The sequence below is a fragment of the Eublepharis macularius genome, chromosome 3, assembly GCF_028583425.1.
Source record: "Eublepharis macularius isolate TG4126 chromosome 3, MPM_Emac_v1.0, whole genome shotgun sequence".
Lineage (NCBI taxonomy): Eukaryota > Metazoa > Chordata > Lepidosauria > Squamata > Eublepharidae > Eublepharis > Eublepharis macularius.
In genome coordinates, this window is record NC_072792.1 from 33,345,884 (window position 1) to 33,360,280 (window position 14,397).

Here is a 14,397-nt window from a genome sequence, read left to right on the forward strand (position 1 = left end):
TAGTAATTTTCAAATTAAAAAATCTCACACTTATTTTTTTACTACGTGTTTTTTGAAATGGGATATGGCAGTGGCAGACCCGTGTTTCGAGAAACAACTGTGATTGCTGCTATACACTGTAAGAAGGATATTTCAAATGTTTTGCCTTTCTCTTGTTAAAATATTCATTATATGTTGACTCAAATGTTAAATGACTTGCCATGCAATCCTAAACAGGGTTACTCCAGTTTAAGCCCATTGATTTCAAAGGGCTTAGACGGGAGTAACTCTATTTAGGATTGCACTATTAAATGCTACTGCAGTATTAAAATCAAAGTAGATGTCTCTTTCAGCTCTGCTTTCTGCTTATACTTTTAACCTCAATGCCTTCCTATCATTTCTAGCATGATTTATTAAGTGTCTGTATTATCACCTTCAAATAACTCCTGTGACCCTCCTGGGTGGCATAGCATCGATCATTTGTCAACAGAACTGCAGCTGGGTGCATTATGGTTCTTATTTGCCCTTATTACAGAAATATATTGCTGTCTACAGAGGTTTCCTTCTTATTAAAAATACAGCTACGGGCATTCCACTCTGTGGCTACTAAGCTCAACATTCATGTACCAAATGCTTGCCCCTTCTCACATTCTCCAAGCTCTGAGGCAGTCGCACTAATTACCCATACAATCACTATGTTTTCATTTTCAGCATTATCATGGTTTTCGTTATTTAACATGAGAACAAAAAAAAGTTAAGAAGAAAGATGAAATGGTGTGGTCGATAACTAAAATAGAATTGTATGTTGTGCTTTGGGGTTAAGGACGCTTACAGGACTTGAAAAGGTGGTTATTGATATAGATCATAACAATAACATCTGAGACATTAAATACCCATTAGATTCATGCACAAAAGCATACATGGTGCTTATGCTCTCCCTTTGCCTTGTGGTTTTTTTTCTCATAATTAGCCTTACAACTCTCTTGCAATTTGACTGCTTTAAGCTAAGACCCTCTATGCTTGACCTTTCCCCATGATAAGAGGTAATGCTTTTTGAACATGATAACCTGGAAAGAGTAGGCACACAGATGCTTCCTCTGCATGTAGGTACCACACTCACAAGGGTTGTTATGGGATGGGGGATTTCTTTTACTGAAATCTACTTTTTTAGATAAAGCCACTGTTTCCTCAATTTCTCTCTTTTTTCTCTTTTAAGAGCAGGATTTCTCTTTCATTTTTCTTCAAAGATTAATCAAGGTGCCCTTTTGTAACTTCAGCCTTTGCAGTTGTTTTATGTTACACACCACATGGTGGTGCTCTAGCAGGAAGATGTTGCCTTCCTCTGAGCATCTATAGAGTGAAATTGTGAAGTTTTGTAGAACCTCCCTTCCTGCCCCTTCTCTCTTTAAAATTCTCTTTGCCCCTTCTCTCTTTAAAATTCTCTTTGAATTTCTAAAAAGAAGAAAAGGATTGTTGGATTTCAGGGAGAAACTGGGTAGAGAGGAATTAAGAGAATTTCTCTTAACAATCCTAATGCTTGTCAGTTGGTGTGCATATGGAGCTGGAAGGTGGGGGCAGCACTTTTGTTCCCACTCTCTCTCTCTCTGTTCATTAAGTCACGGTGAGGATTCGAGCATACGGGACTTGGAATGCATTCTGATCAGATACTGATCAGAAGCATGGGTTCCTCTCTCAGCATGAGTAGCATTAAGTTAGGTAGAAAGGTACCAGGCGCTATATTACCTTAGACTGGAGGATGTTCTGCCAGGCCTAAAGGCTTTCCTTTAACTCCAACAGAAGAGCTACTTAAGTTGGAGGCTCCACTTGGTTAGTGGAACGTAGGCTACAGGTCAGTATTATCACTTACTATAATTTTTAATGCATCACTTTTCATCTTCACACAACTGATTCTCCTCGCAAAGTGGCTTTTTGTCCATGAAAGCTTATGCCATAATAAATGTATTGATCTCCCAGTTGCTAGGGGATGATTTGTCAATTGCAGCCCAACAATAGATTCTTATGACTACTCTCTCTGGAGTCCGCTTTCAGTTTATTGTTTCAGCGGTGGTTGACAGCATCCGTGTGGAAGATCTGGGACACAGTGACACCTTTCAAGATTGTCCTTTTTACAAAAATGATAGAAGTCTCACCTTTGGTTTGTTTTTAAAAGGGATCTTCAGATGTATTGCATTAAACGTTTCTTTGCATGGCCGAGATAAGTTGAAACAATGCACGGCATGCCACCCAAACCCAAAAAGTAAGTTGGAAAAAAACACAACTGCTAACACTGAAGAATACAAAGAGACAACCACTTCACAGTTGAGAAGCCATCATTTCCTTGGAAAACAGTGCACTTTTTTTAAAAAAAAAACTCTTTTGTTTTGATGACAGGTTTGGAAGCGTGCATTTGCAAAAATTACCAAGAAGCAAACTTGTGTTACAGATGTCTGTGTCAGCTGAGCCCAAGTCAGCCTTTAAAGGCTGTGCCAGTTGTTCTCATTTCTATCCTTGCCTTTTCTTCTTTTCACTCTTAGTCACTAAAGACAATCTTTCTAACTGAGAAATGATTATTCTGTGGCAATGAAATAAATGTTCGTAACAGAATCCAGTGGCAGTCTTCACTGGGTACACCTTCTGGATCTGAGCTATGAATTCAGATCTTTGCAAAAGACTTAATGAATGAATATCGGTGAATTAGGGAGCATTGTAAGCAGCTATACTTTTGTTATTCAACAGCACTTATTTCTAGAAAAGTGTTCTTTGTACTGTGGCTTTAATAACTTTTCTGCTTATTGCTTGATCATAACAAAATGAATAAACATTGTTGTTTTTTAAAGTCAATTTTTTAAAAATTTGAAATCAGTGATTTTTATTCATTTAGCTTGTGTTCTTAGTTTGCTGGTCTAAAGGATGGTATGTAAGTGCAAAATAAATAACACGCCTCCTGACCTGAATAGCCCAAGACAGCCTGATCTTGTCAGATCTCAGAAGCTAAGCAGGGTTGACCTTGGTTAGTAATTGGATGGGTGACCTGCAACGAAGACCGGGGCTGCAGAGGCAGGCAATGGCAAACCACATCTGTTTGTGTCTTGCCATGAAAACCCCACCAGGGGTTGCCATAAATCACTTATGACTTGAGGGAACTCTCCACCTAATAACAAAATAACAGGCCACTTCCTTAACAAAAGCAGTAAAGTCCTGCTGCCTTTAGAATGAACTTACCCTTTCTTGTTTCTGACCTTCACCCAACAGTGCAGTTCACACTTGCACACAGTAGTGTGCTTACCCCTGAAAAGACATGGAAGCCGTATCTTCCCTTATGGTCCTTGGGATTTCACCCACCCCAACCCAATCACAGGAATGAAATAGGTATTCATAGAAACATTTTATCATGTGGCATGGCTTTCATATAGTGTTTATATGACATACAGATGCACAGAGCCAACATCAGGTTACCATAAAATGGGCAGCTGCTGGAGCACAGGACACCTGGCAGGGCCTGCAGCTGATGACTCCCCTTCCCTGTATATCTCCCCTGCCATCTACCCATGTGTCCTCCCCTGCCCACTTACAAAACATCTGCCACTTATGCTTACAGTCGCATGTGCTTCCCAGTGCCTCCACAGCAGTGGCAGCACTCCCAGCAGCCATGGAAGCAGTCCACTCAGCTGCACCTACCACAAAAACCTTTTCAGAAAGGGCTGTGGGCAGATCAGAGGGCTGTATGTATGGGTGATGGGTGGGCTTGTGCACAGGTGGGGGAAAGACGCACGAGGAGATATGAGAGTTGGGGGGGAAAGAAGGCACTAGTGGAGGTCTTGTGGGAGGAGGAGAGGATGACCCCGCCCCCTTGCCATTCTGTCTGGGGCACCAAAATCTGAAACTGTTCCTGCAGTTTCGGTTCAGGAATGGCCATACAGTCTAACAAGTCTTTGTCATCTATAGTCAATGGTTAGATTTCCACTAATGGAAGGGAGGAGCGATTTCCACTAATTCTTGCCTTACATTGCAGATCTCCAACTCACTCCCTAATGCTGTTCTTGAAGGTCCTCTGTCTTGCAGGAGCAATATTTGAGGCTGCAGTGGGATAAGAAAGGTGAAAATGTCTTTCTCAGTTGATGGAAATCCCTTCCATCAGGATCCTACCTGATAATGTATAATAGGATCAATAGTGGATTGATTAAGGAAAGTCCAGGGAAATCCAGCATCTGAATGCAAAGATTAGCAGAAGGGATTCAAAGTCCAGTGCAGGGTTTTCTTATAAAGTCTCCTATTTCCTGGCACATCCTGTTATAATATCTTAAATAAAAAGAGTGGGAACCTTCCTCACCTGAGATCTGAGAAGGTCGCTGCCTGTGAGAGAAGACAGTATCGGTTTAGATGTGCCCCTAAACGTACAGAAGTTTCATGGGCTTATGGAACAAGGTAAGTCCAATAATAAGTGCAAACTGGAAATTATTAAATAACCAGCATGTACTGAGTTTTCAAAAGCTCTTTTGAGGCAACCTCAGTTGCTTCAAAAGAGTACATATTACATTCTGTTCCTTGGATCCTACTGTCCTAAATACCAGATGAAGACCTTCATAACTCGTAACAACTCATTTTCACCTTTTGCAACATTAGTTCAAAGAAAGAATCATTGATAAAACTGTAGTTGTATAGTTCCTCGGGGGCACATGTAGCCTAGCTGGTTGATTTATAATAGGACTATTTGGGTAAACTATGGAGATAAGGAGTTGACTCAACCCTTAGTTAATAACTCAAGAATCCCTCCCACTCTCCCGTGCAACAACTCTTTGGATTTCTGTGGACTTGTACAACGAATGGGTGGAACTCTACCTTAGGCAGGAGGAAGTTCTACTCAATTGTGTTTACTCCTAAGGAAGTCTTTTTAGGATTGCCCTGGAAGAGTCATTTGAGTTAGAAGAAGCCTCCTTAGGCCGGTTGAAGATTTCAGAATTGTTTAGAGGAGTGGTAAGATATGACTATGACTGGTAGCAGTCTCAGAACACCGGTTTGGCATCTTTTACCCCCAAAGTTGTGTCCTGGTTTCCAGCTTCTTTCCTCCATTCTTTAAACACAAAAAAGCACTTGGTAATTTTCACATTCAGTTTACTAGCCTTTCTCTCCTGTTTAATGGTGAAAGAGGCCTGGTATAACTTCCCGGAGAAAAGCCTGAAGTTGTACCATGAAAGCAAACAAAATTATATGCATTGAGTATAAAATGATGTATTAATTGCATTCTACCTACAACTGACATGGTGCAGCTAAGGAAACATGGAATTATCCTGCTCAGTATTTAGTAAATGCCATTTTAACCTAAGAAAGAATCATTATTTAAAATCCACATTGATGTCTTACATTTACAAATTAGAGAAATTGAATTGTGATGTAATTGTACTGTTTCCTCTATTCACTGATTACACCCTTGGGTATGTTTCATTTACTCTACAGTTTTATTTCAACATCTGCTGTATTTAAAGTCAAGGCCTGGCTTGAATCTGTCTTTATATATAGTTTTTCTTTTTTTCCACAGCTAAATGAGGTAGCCTTTGAAAGTTATATTCACCATAAACACACCAGTCCCCCTCTCAATATATGTACGTTGCTGCTTAAGCAACCATTTCTTTGTGTAGACCGTTGTCTTTAAGTTATCAGGCTCTGCTACCTTCCTAACCACAGTCTTGTCATGGATGCCATGATGGGTTCTTCCAACCATCTTGGATTTGTTGAGCATGTAGAATTCAAGTCTACATATACTCAGAATAATCTAAGATGGTGTTCACTTCCACCTGTAGTCCAAATGCTACTATACCTCATCAAGTCTCGAGAAGCTAATTTGGAGTGATGTTAAGAAACCACATGCACATGGCAGGCCCATTTCACAACCGTTTCCCAATGTGGTAGACCTGACAGTAAGCTATCACTGCTGTGAATTTTTGAGAAATTTTGTGGTGTGCAAAGGACACACATACTTCAGAGTGTTCAAGAAAGCAACTTACCTTAGCCTATTACTATATACTATATGAAAGTTGGACAGTGAAGAAAGCTGACAGGAAGAAAATTGATTCCTTTGAAATGTGATGCTGGAGGAGAGTTTTGTGGATACCATGGATGGCCAAAAAGACAAATAAATGGGTTCTAGATCAAACCAAGCCTGAATTCTCCCTAGAAGCTAAAATGACAAAATGAGGTTATTGTACTTTGGTCAATGTCATGAGGAAAAGCCAATAATGTTAGGAAAAGTTGAAGGCAGCAGGAATAGGTATTCTGTTGCAGGAAAAGTTGATAAAGGATAAACCAGACTTTTTAAAAGCTTGTAATATTTCTAAGTCTTACAAAAAGCTACTTATCAAATTTCCTGTTCTCCAAAATATAGCTGCACGGTATGATTGGTTTGTAGGGTAAACCCCTCCATATTTAATGTTTCAATCTGCATGGGTGCAGATTGTTTACCTTGTTATCTTATTCTGCCCTGAAGCACAATTTAGCTGGGTATGTTGAAGACCACATAGTTAAATGCAGTTCCCACATTGCCATTGTTTGCAATAAGCTGTGCCTGTGTCCATTTGGAACTTGATCCCATTGTTCAACCCTTTTTCTTTTCACAAATGACTGGGATCCAAGTATCCTCTGATTCCTGCAGGTACCCTCCAAACATCAACTTACTTGAAAAAGATACAGAAACTCTGCAGTTAGCATCTCCCGAGTGGGAGATAAAAAAATGCCAGCACTCATGCTATGATAACAGACAATCATTATTTTGTTTGCTGGAGGGAGCAATTGCTTGCTGGATCAAGTGACAAAGGAAACCTAATCTACTTTCACATGTCCCTGTATGTATCCTTGCACTAGCCCACAGCTCCAGGCCCATGTATGCCATCTAAAAACAGATACTTTTTAATAAACAGTTCAGTTTAACCCGTGCTTTCTTTTTTCCTCAGGAATGCTGCTGATGAGTTTTGGATGGAAAGACTGGAAATTTGGAAATGGAAGGACTGAAGGATGCCATTTAAAGCCTATTTTAAAGGTCAGGATTTTGGGGACGGGAGGGGTGGTGGTCTGGTAGCTGCCATTCATGTGAATGATGAACTATTATTACCATGAACAGAAATGGTCGTGCAGGGAGTGACAACATGCAGATTCCTGAACATATTAGTCTTTAGTGTTTGTGTGTGTGTGTTATGTGCCATGAAGTTGCTGCCGACTTATGGTGACCCTATGAATGAAAGACCTCCAAAATGTACTATCATTAACAGACTTGCTCAGATCTTGCAAAGTGGAGGACATGGCTTCCTTTAAGGAGTTAAACCATCTCATTTTGGGTCTTCCTCTTTTAAAAAAACAACAACAACATAGGGGCATGAAATATTTTGAATCAAAGAGTTTTTTGGGCTGTCTTGTACACTATTATCCCTTCTTCCAAGGGGCATACATGGTCCTCCCATCTCCCCTTTGGTTAGCTGAAATATAGAGGTATGCATCAAAAACAAACAAAAACATCTGGGTAATCCAGATGTGAGTTTTAAGATACCAAAAAAAATCAGTATCCCTGAAATTCAAGTCAGATTCTCTGATCTGGATTAGAGAATCCCAAATTTATTTGGCCATTATTCCCTATGAAGAAAAATATCTGCTAAACTGGAAAGGCATTTTTAAAGCAAATTTCAAATTTTCAGGGAACCAATTCCTGACTGTCCACTAAAGATCCTCCAAATTTCACAAGGGTTGGATCCCAGGATCCAATTCTATAAGCCATTGAACAAACTTCTCCCAACCATTCTCTATAGGTTCCTATATGGGAAATATTTTCAAGGCTTGTCTCCCCCCCTTTTTTGGGGGGCTTCTCTGGTTTGACATTAAAACTCCCTTGCAAGCTTAATCAACAACACCCAACAGAACCAAACTATAGCAAGGGAACCAATGTCAAACCAGAGAATCCCCAAGGAGAATCCATTTACTGAAACAAGGGAGGGAGGCTTGTCAGGCTGTGGAGTTTAAAAGCAATAAATATATCAATCACAATCCAAATCCGTCAATGTCCATATATATATTCCACAATGGGAGATCCAAGGAAGGGGAGGTGGAGTTCAAGTTGGAGACTGAATATCCAGGAAAATTCATAAATCCGTCTTATCAATTGATTGTATACTGGATCCGAGAGTGTGTTGGACCGGGAGTTATTACTTTCCAGAAGATATATGCCCATGAAGAAGTATCTTTTTGCCACGAAACGGGATTTGGAACATCAGTGCACACATCGGCCCGTCGGCAATAACGGTTTCATCGTGCATGGATTATGAATTTTAAAAATTATTTATGAATTTTCCTGGATATTCAGTCTCCAACTTGAACTCCACCTCCCCTTCCTTGGATCTCCCATTGTGGAATATATATATATGGACATTGACGGATTTGGTTTGTGATTGATATATTTATTGCTTTTTGTACACTGTTCATAACACATTTGCTATTTGCACTTCAATGCACTTTAACAGAATAGATATATATATTGCTATATTCCCGGCAAGGCTTTGTTGTTTGTTCTCACTAACCGGGTTGTCTCCCTGATTCTTGCCCAGCTTCTGTGGAGTTTAAAAGGCAGCCCCTGGTGGCATCAGCTTGAAGGGCTCTTTTGGAGCTCAAGTGGGAGTAGAGAGGCAGAATGGGATGGGGATCCATTGTCTGCTCCTTCTCCCCCATCCTGCCAGCATTGTGCCACTCTCTTGCCATGGCAAAGAGCTCAGCTTGGCTCCATTCGCACCACTCCTCCCTCTCTCTCATTGCTTGCGGCTTCCTGCTGAAGCTGCCTGCAATTACTTGCTGCAGCTGAATAATCCAGCCCAGAATAGTCCAACTGTCTGGATTAGATCTGGCCATTTTGCCAGACCATAAACCTGGATCACCCCCCCCCCCCCAATGACGGCTGGTCTAAGGTCACCTTGCAAGCTAGGTCTACATTCTAAACATTTCACTGCACAAGTCCCCCTTGTTTCTGAGATTGCATTTTCAGCCAGTGTGCAACCAGGCTACTGTGAGTGAGCCTTAAGCCTTGTGCCGTCACAGTCTGATACTTCAACACATTATTGGCTACAAGAATTGCACATTTTTTAGTTTATAACCACCCAGTTACTTCACAGGGGCCAAAGGACACATCTGTTATTTTTCTGCTGTTGAGAGATATTGCTGCTACTCAGTTTTGAAGCTTTCCAAGTATTGAAAAGCTGGCAGATGGAAAAAAGGGGGCTGCAGAGATCTTTGCATAATTAAGCACCTCTGTGCCAGACCTCTCAACACTGGAAGTGTCATGCAACTTCGTGGACCCAAGCCACCACCATTCAACAAACAGTGCACCGTGATATGCTGTAAACCTCATTATTAACAAGGCTTACTTTGGGAAATATTTGTACATTAGCCCATGTTTTGATAGCTTGCTCAGTTTAGCGCGGAGATGATTTTTCTTGTGACTGACTTCATTATGTGTGCAAATGGTAAACACAGCAAGAAGGTGATTCATTGATGATGGGGGATGATGAGGGCGGCTCCTTGCTTTTTTCTCAAAGGAATTTAGGAAGTGATTGTTCCTGTTTACTTGCCTGCGATCTCAGTCTTGTCTGTGCTTACCAGTTATCTACATATTATAAAATCACTCTTAGGAGTTAGTTTTTATGTGAAAGACAGCCTGCGAATGAACATTTCTTACTGTGCACTGTATAAAATGTGATGGTTATTCATACAGACAACCCTTTTAGCTTTCCCCATAACCAGTAATAAATGCATAGCAGTTATTAGCTAGTGTACACAGTTCAGATCTACCCTAGAGATACTGTTTTTAATTTCACCAATGTATGGGCTATATTTCATACCTGGCAAAATGTCACCCTTTCCCCTTTCACCACAATAAAGCATTCATAACATTATGATTGCTGACTGGGCAGAGAAGTATTGCACAATAGCTATTAGTTATTGTCCATGCTGTCATTAGCAGCAAGCGATACCTTTTCAGTATTGTAAAACAGACTGTGAACTCTAAAAGGTTCATAAAACAATATGGTTGCTAGTCTTTATGGTACAACAAGATTCCTTGCTGTTTTTTGCGTCAACAAACTGATCTAGCCATCTTGTGCACCATTATACGAACACTTGCTCATTACTTTTTTAGAATATTTGCAATCTGCTTCTCATCCCCAAAGTCCACAATGATAATAAAAATAAGCATAGGAACAATATCACAACAACCATAAGTAATATATCGTAATAAAGTCAACCAGACAATAAACCCACCTCTCTCAGCAGGCCAACATAGCCTAAAAACACCATTTTTCAGAAGCTCAATAATCAACAATACAAGTAACCAGCTATCAGACAAAAGATTACTAAAAGCCCTGTGACAAAGAATGTTTTTACCTGTGTACAAAAGGACACAGAACAGTGAAACATTTTGGGAAGCGAGTTCTATAAAGTTATGTCCTCAGTAGCTATGTGCTCTCCTGTTGAGAAATCCCAGTGTTGGAATATTTGTATAGCAATACCCTCATAATACTCCCTTGGCCTCTACCAGTTTCATGTAAGTTTTTAGAAATTATATTTTTAATTTAAAAATCATTGATGGCTATGTGCTTACCCCCTATTGTACAAAGTCATGATAAGTGAAGTTCATCGCATTCAGCGATGGACCAGTTTTGCCCCAGCCCACCTAATTTGAATATGGCTCAAGGTATGATGGGTAGGGGCTGAGGTAGGTGGCTCAGCCAATCTAGGACGGGGCAGAAAGGGATGCAGTGAGCTGTCCTCTCCCTCAGCCTCCATTTACCATAGAGATCGAACCACCCTCCCTTCCTGAATATATTATGTGGATAGCTGGTTGCCAATTGGGGCGGAGCAGGTATTCTTGGGGTTTCCCTCAGACTGGCAAGAGAGGGGGCTTGTTTTTCACCTGCTCCATGATAGGAGTTTAAATAGGCCTGGTAAAAGACTGGTTAGGCCACAACTAGTTTGCAGGAATAGGGCAGATTGCTTGGGATAGGAAGAGTTGGCAAACTCCCAGAGGCATCTCAGCAATGGGGTGCATAGGTCCAGACCAGGCCATCACATGCCAGGTGATTGAGTTGTGCACCAGGTGCTGAGTGGCATCTCCTGAACTTGGGAGGTGCCTCACGGTCCATCAGGGAAAACAGATGAAGCTGAGCACCTCTTGGCGCAGGAGGCTGTACGGGCTATGATAAAAAAGACAGGCGAGATCCGGCAGCCAGGTTTGGAGCCAGGGTGGATTTGCTAGGTGGGCACCCAAGGAAGATGCCTAGTGCATCCTGCCCTCAATAGAGTCAGCTTATGGTATGTTCATTGATAGAGCTCAGCAGTTAAAGTTGAAGGATAATAAAGAAACTAGTTGAACCCACATAATCGATGTCTATCTTTATTACCTTGGGTCATATTTGGGATGTTAGGGAAATATATCTACCCATCTGCACTAAAGCTTATTGGTGCTGTGTTGGACAGGATATTGAGTTTTTGGTATAACATTAAGGTGTGTGAATATTGTGCTAAGCAAAAAAGCACTCAGCACTCCTTTCTGCTGCTATTTTGGAAAATTACCCTGAATATATGGTGTTTGATCATTGTCTTCTTAATTATTTTATTGAAGGCCTTTCAAAGTAGGTCATCAATATTTCCATTTTACATATGTAGGATTGCTAAAAGACAGTTATTAGCCAAGACCACCAGTGAGTGGCTGAGAATGGCTTTGGACTTCAATCTCCTGTCCGAGTTCCAGTTCTCCAACCTTTGAATGGCTCATAAGAGGTAAAAGGATGTGGCATCATTTTCCAAGCAATTAATGTTTCTGGTTTGCTTTTTTGTATGTCTTGCTATTGGTGGTTTTCACATTCATATGCTTGCTTTATACGCTTAAAACACTGTTGCTTGGAAATAAATCCTTTTCATTTCTTTGCAGCTTTCTTTCAAATATATATATCAAGAATTGCAGGCTTAAGGTTGGTACAGGAACTCTTCCAATATCTGCCATGGTACATGGATTGTACCCTTATTTATATGATTTGTATTGAGCCCATCCTTCAAGAAGCTCAGAGTGCCATACATACATGCATACATACATACATACATACATACATACATACATACATACATACATAAGATGATCTGATTTCATCCTTAAAATAGTTCATGGATTGGCTTTGGCTAAATAAAAACAATTTGCTGAAAACGACCTAATATTCTATTAACTCAGGAGGACACCAGGGGGACAGGCAGTTTGGAGGGAGAGAGCTGTTGGTGAAGGAGTCACTTCCAGGAAAACTCCAAAAGTTATGTCAGTCTTCCCTAGGAATCATTGGAAACTCTATAGTGAAAACAGAGTCTGGGGGGATTCCTAGAGGAGACTGATCACTTCTGGGCCCATAAGCCTGAAGGCCAATTCTTACTTTATTTTTCTCCTGCTGCTGCTCAGAGTAGAGGTGCAAAATGGGAGCTGGGGGCGGGGGATCCGCTACCTCCACTAAGAGACTTGCAAGCTTAACTCCTCCTGAGCAACTAGAAAGATGCACAAAACACTTTATTTGCTAGTTTAAAAACATTTTTATGCTGCTTTCCCACCCAAATAGGTCCCTAGGGCAATGAATTTCAATACATTAAAACATTTCAACATTAAAAGAGCAAATAACGGTAAAAACAATTAAGTATCGAACAACAAATAAATCAGCACGAGGGCTGGAGGCTCCCCTGGCCAACGCCTGTGCTGCCCCTGCACACTTTCCATCTAACTGCTTGAGCTTTACAGTTCCTTCCTTCAAATATCCTCAGCTGCATATTAGACCATGCAGCATCAGTCTCTGGGATTCACTTCATAAGGCATGTGTATGTTTGCACGCGCACACACTTCGTCAACTAGCAACCAACTTATTGCAACCAGTAAGAGACTTTCAAGGCAAGTGAGAAGCAGAGGTAGTTTGCCATTGCCTTCCTCCAAAGAATCTTCCTTGGTGATCTCTCATCCAAGTATTGACCCTGCTTAGCTTCCGAGATCTGACAAGATCAGGCTATACCATGCCACCATCCCTCCCATAATCAACTATATAAACCTCTAAGTTTGAAGACATAACAGTAGACATATACAAATGGATGTCACTTACATGGAAGGTTTACCAACTCTGAGAGCAGGTGGTGCAAACCTCATAACTGTTTCAGTTCCCATGAAATTACCCAAGGAAGAGGCATGGCCACATAAAATAGGTCCTCCATACCCTCTCTCCCAGTAAATGAATGGCACAAGGCCTTTTCAACTTGGCCTTTCCATTCCCCTAAGGGGCATCCCATAGCAAGAGCCAGGAAACATTGATTCCAAATAGCAACTAACCCTCCTACTTCAATGACAAATATGACCTCCATACATCAACAAGATGGGCAAAGGAGAAGTGTCAAGAGTTTTAATCTGCACATTCATTTTCACAATATGATTATATAGCTTTGAACGGTTTTACCATTAATTTGCTTTTAATTCCTTCCTCCTTTCATGTAAAGCACTGTAACAGCAAGAGACATAGGAGCTGATGCCAAAAAAACATATAATTTGTAGGGCCAGTAAGTGCTGGAAATTGCTGCACTCTATCATTGTGCTTACCAAAAATGGAAGAGATGCTTATGTGCTTTAAAAAAAATTGCTATATAATTTATACACGAGAAACAAAAGGCATGAGGAAATGTGATTTTTCCTCTCAAGACAGATATATTGTGCATGCAAGCAAGAAAATTAACTTTAAGAAATGTTACCATGCAATTCCTAGGCACAAAAATATTAAAAAATAAAGAGTAAATTAGAATAGGTGGGTTATTGGAAGCTAATAGTGCACACGCAGTTCCAAACTGATGTGGCAGATAATACCCCCTTGTACCATTGAGGCTCAGGAAATTGGGGGGGGGGCAGGAGTCCCCTTTCATACACACACACACCACAATCTCAAGCCACATCAGGCTCGCACAATTTTTTAAATGATGTTCCTCTCAGCTGCCGTGTGTCTGTGGAGAAAGCGTGTTGGGTGAGGGGGAACCAGAACCAACTTATCGTAAACTTATCAAGTAGTTTGGCTGAAATATATATATATATATATATATATATATATATATATATATATATATATACACACACACAGACCCCTGCACCCAGGCACCTGTAGCCCTAAACTTGATTGAGATATTGGGGTGTGAGTCACTGCACACTGTATTGAAATGAATGGGAACTGAGTGAGAACACTACACTTTTATGAAGTTCCCATTCCCTCTTTGTCAGGAGAATTTGCAAGTGTTTATCATGTTTTTAGTTCTTGCCATGCAGTCTTCTTGCAAATAAAGCTGAACTAATCACATAATACTCGGAGAAACCAGGCAGAAAGGAGGTGTTTTCAA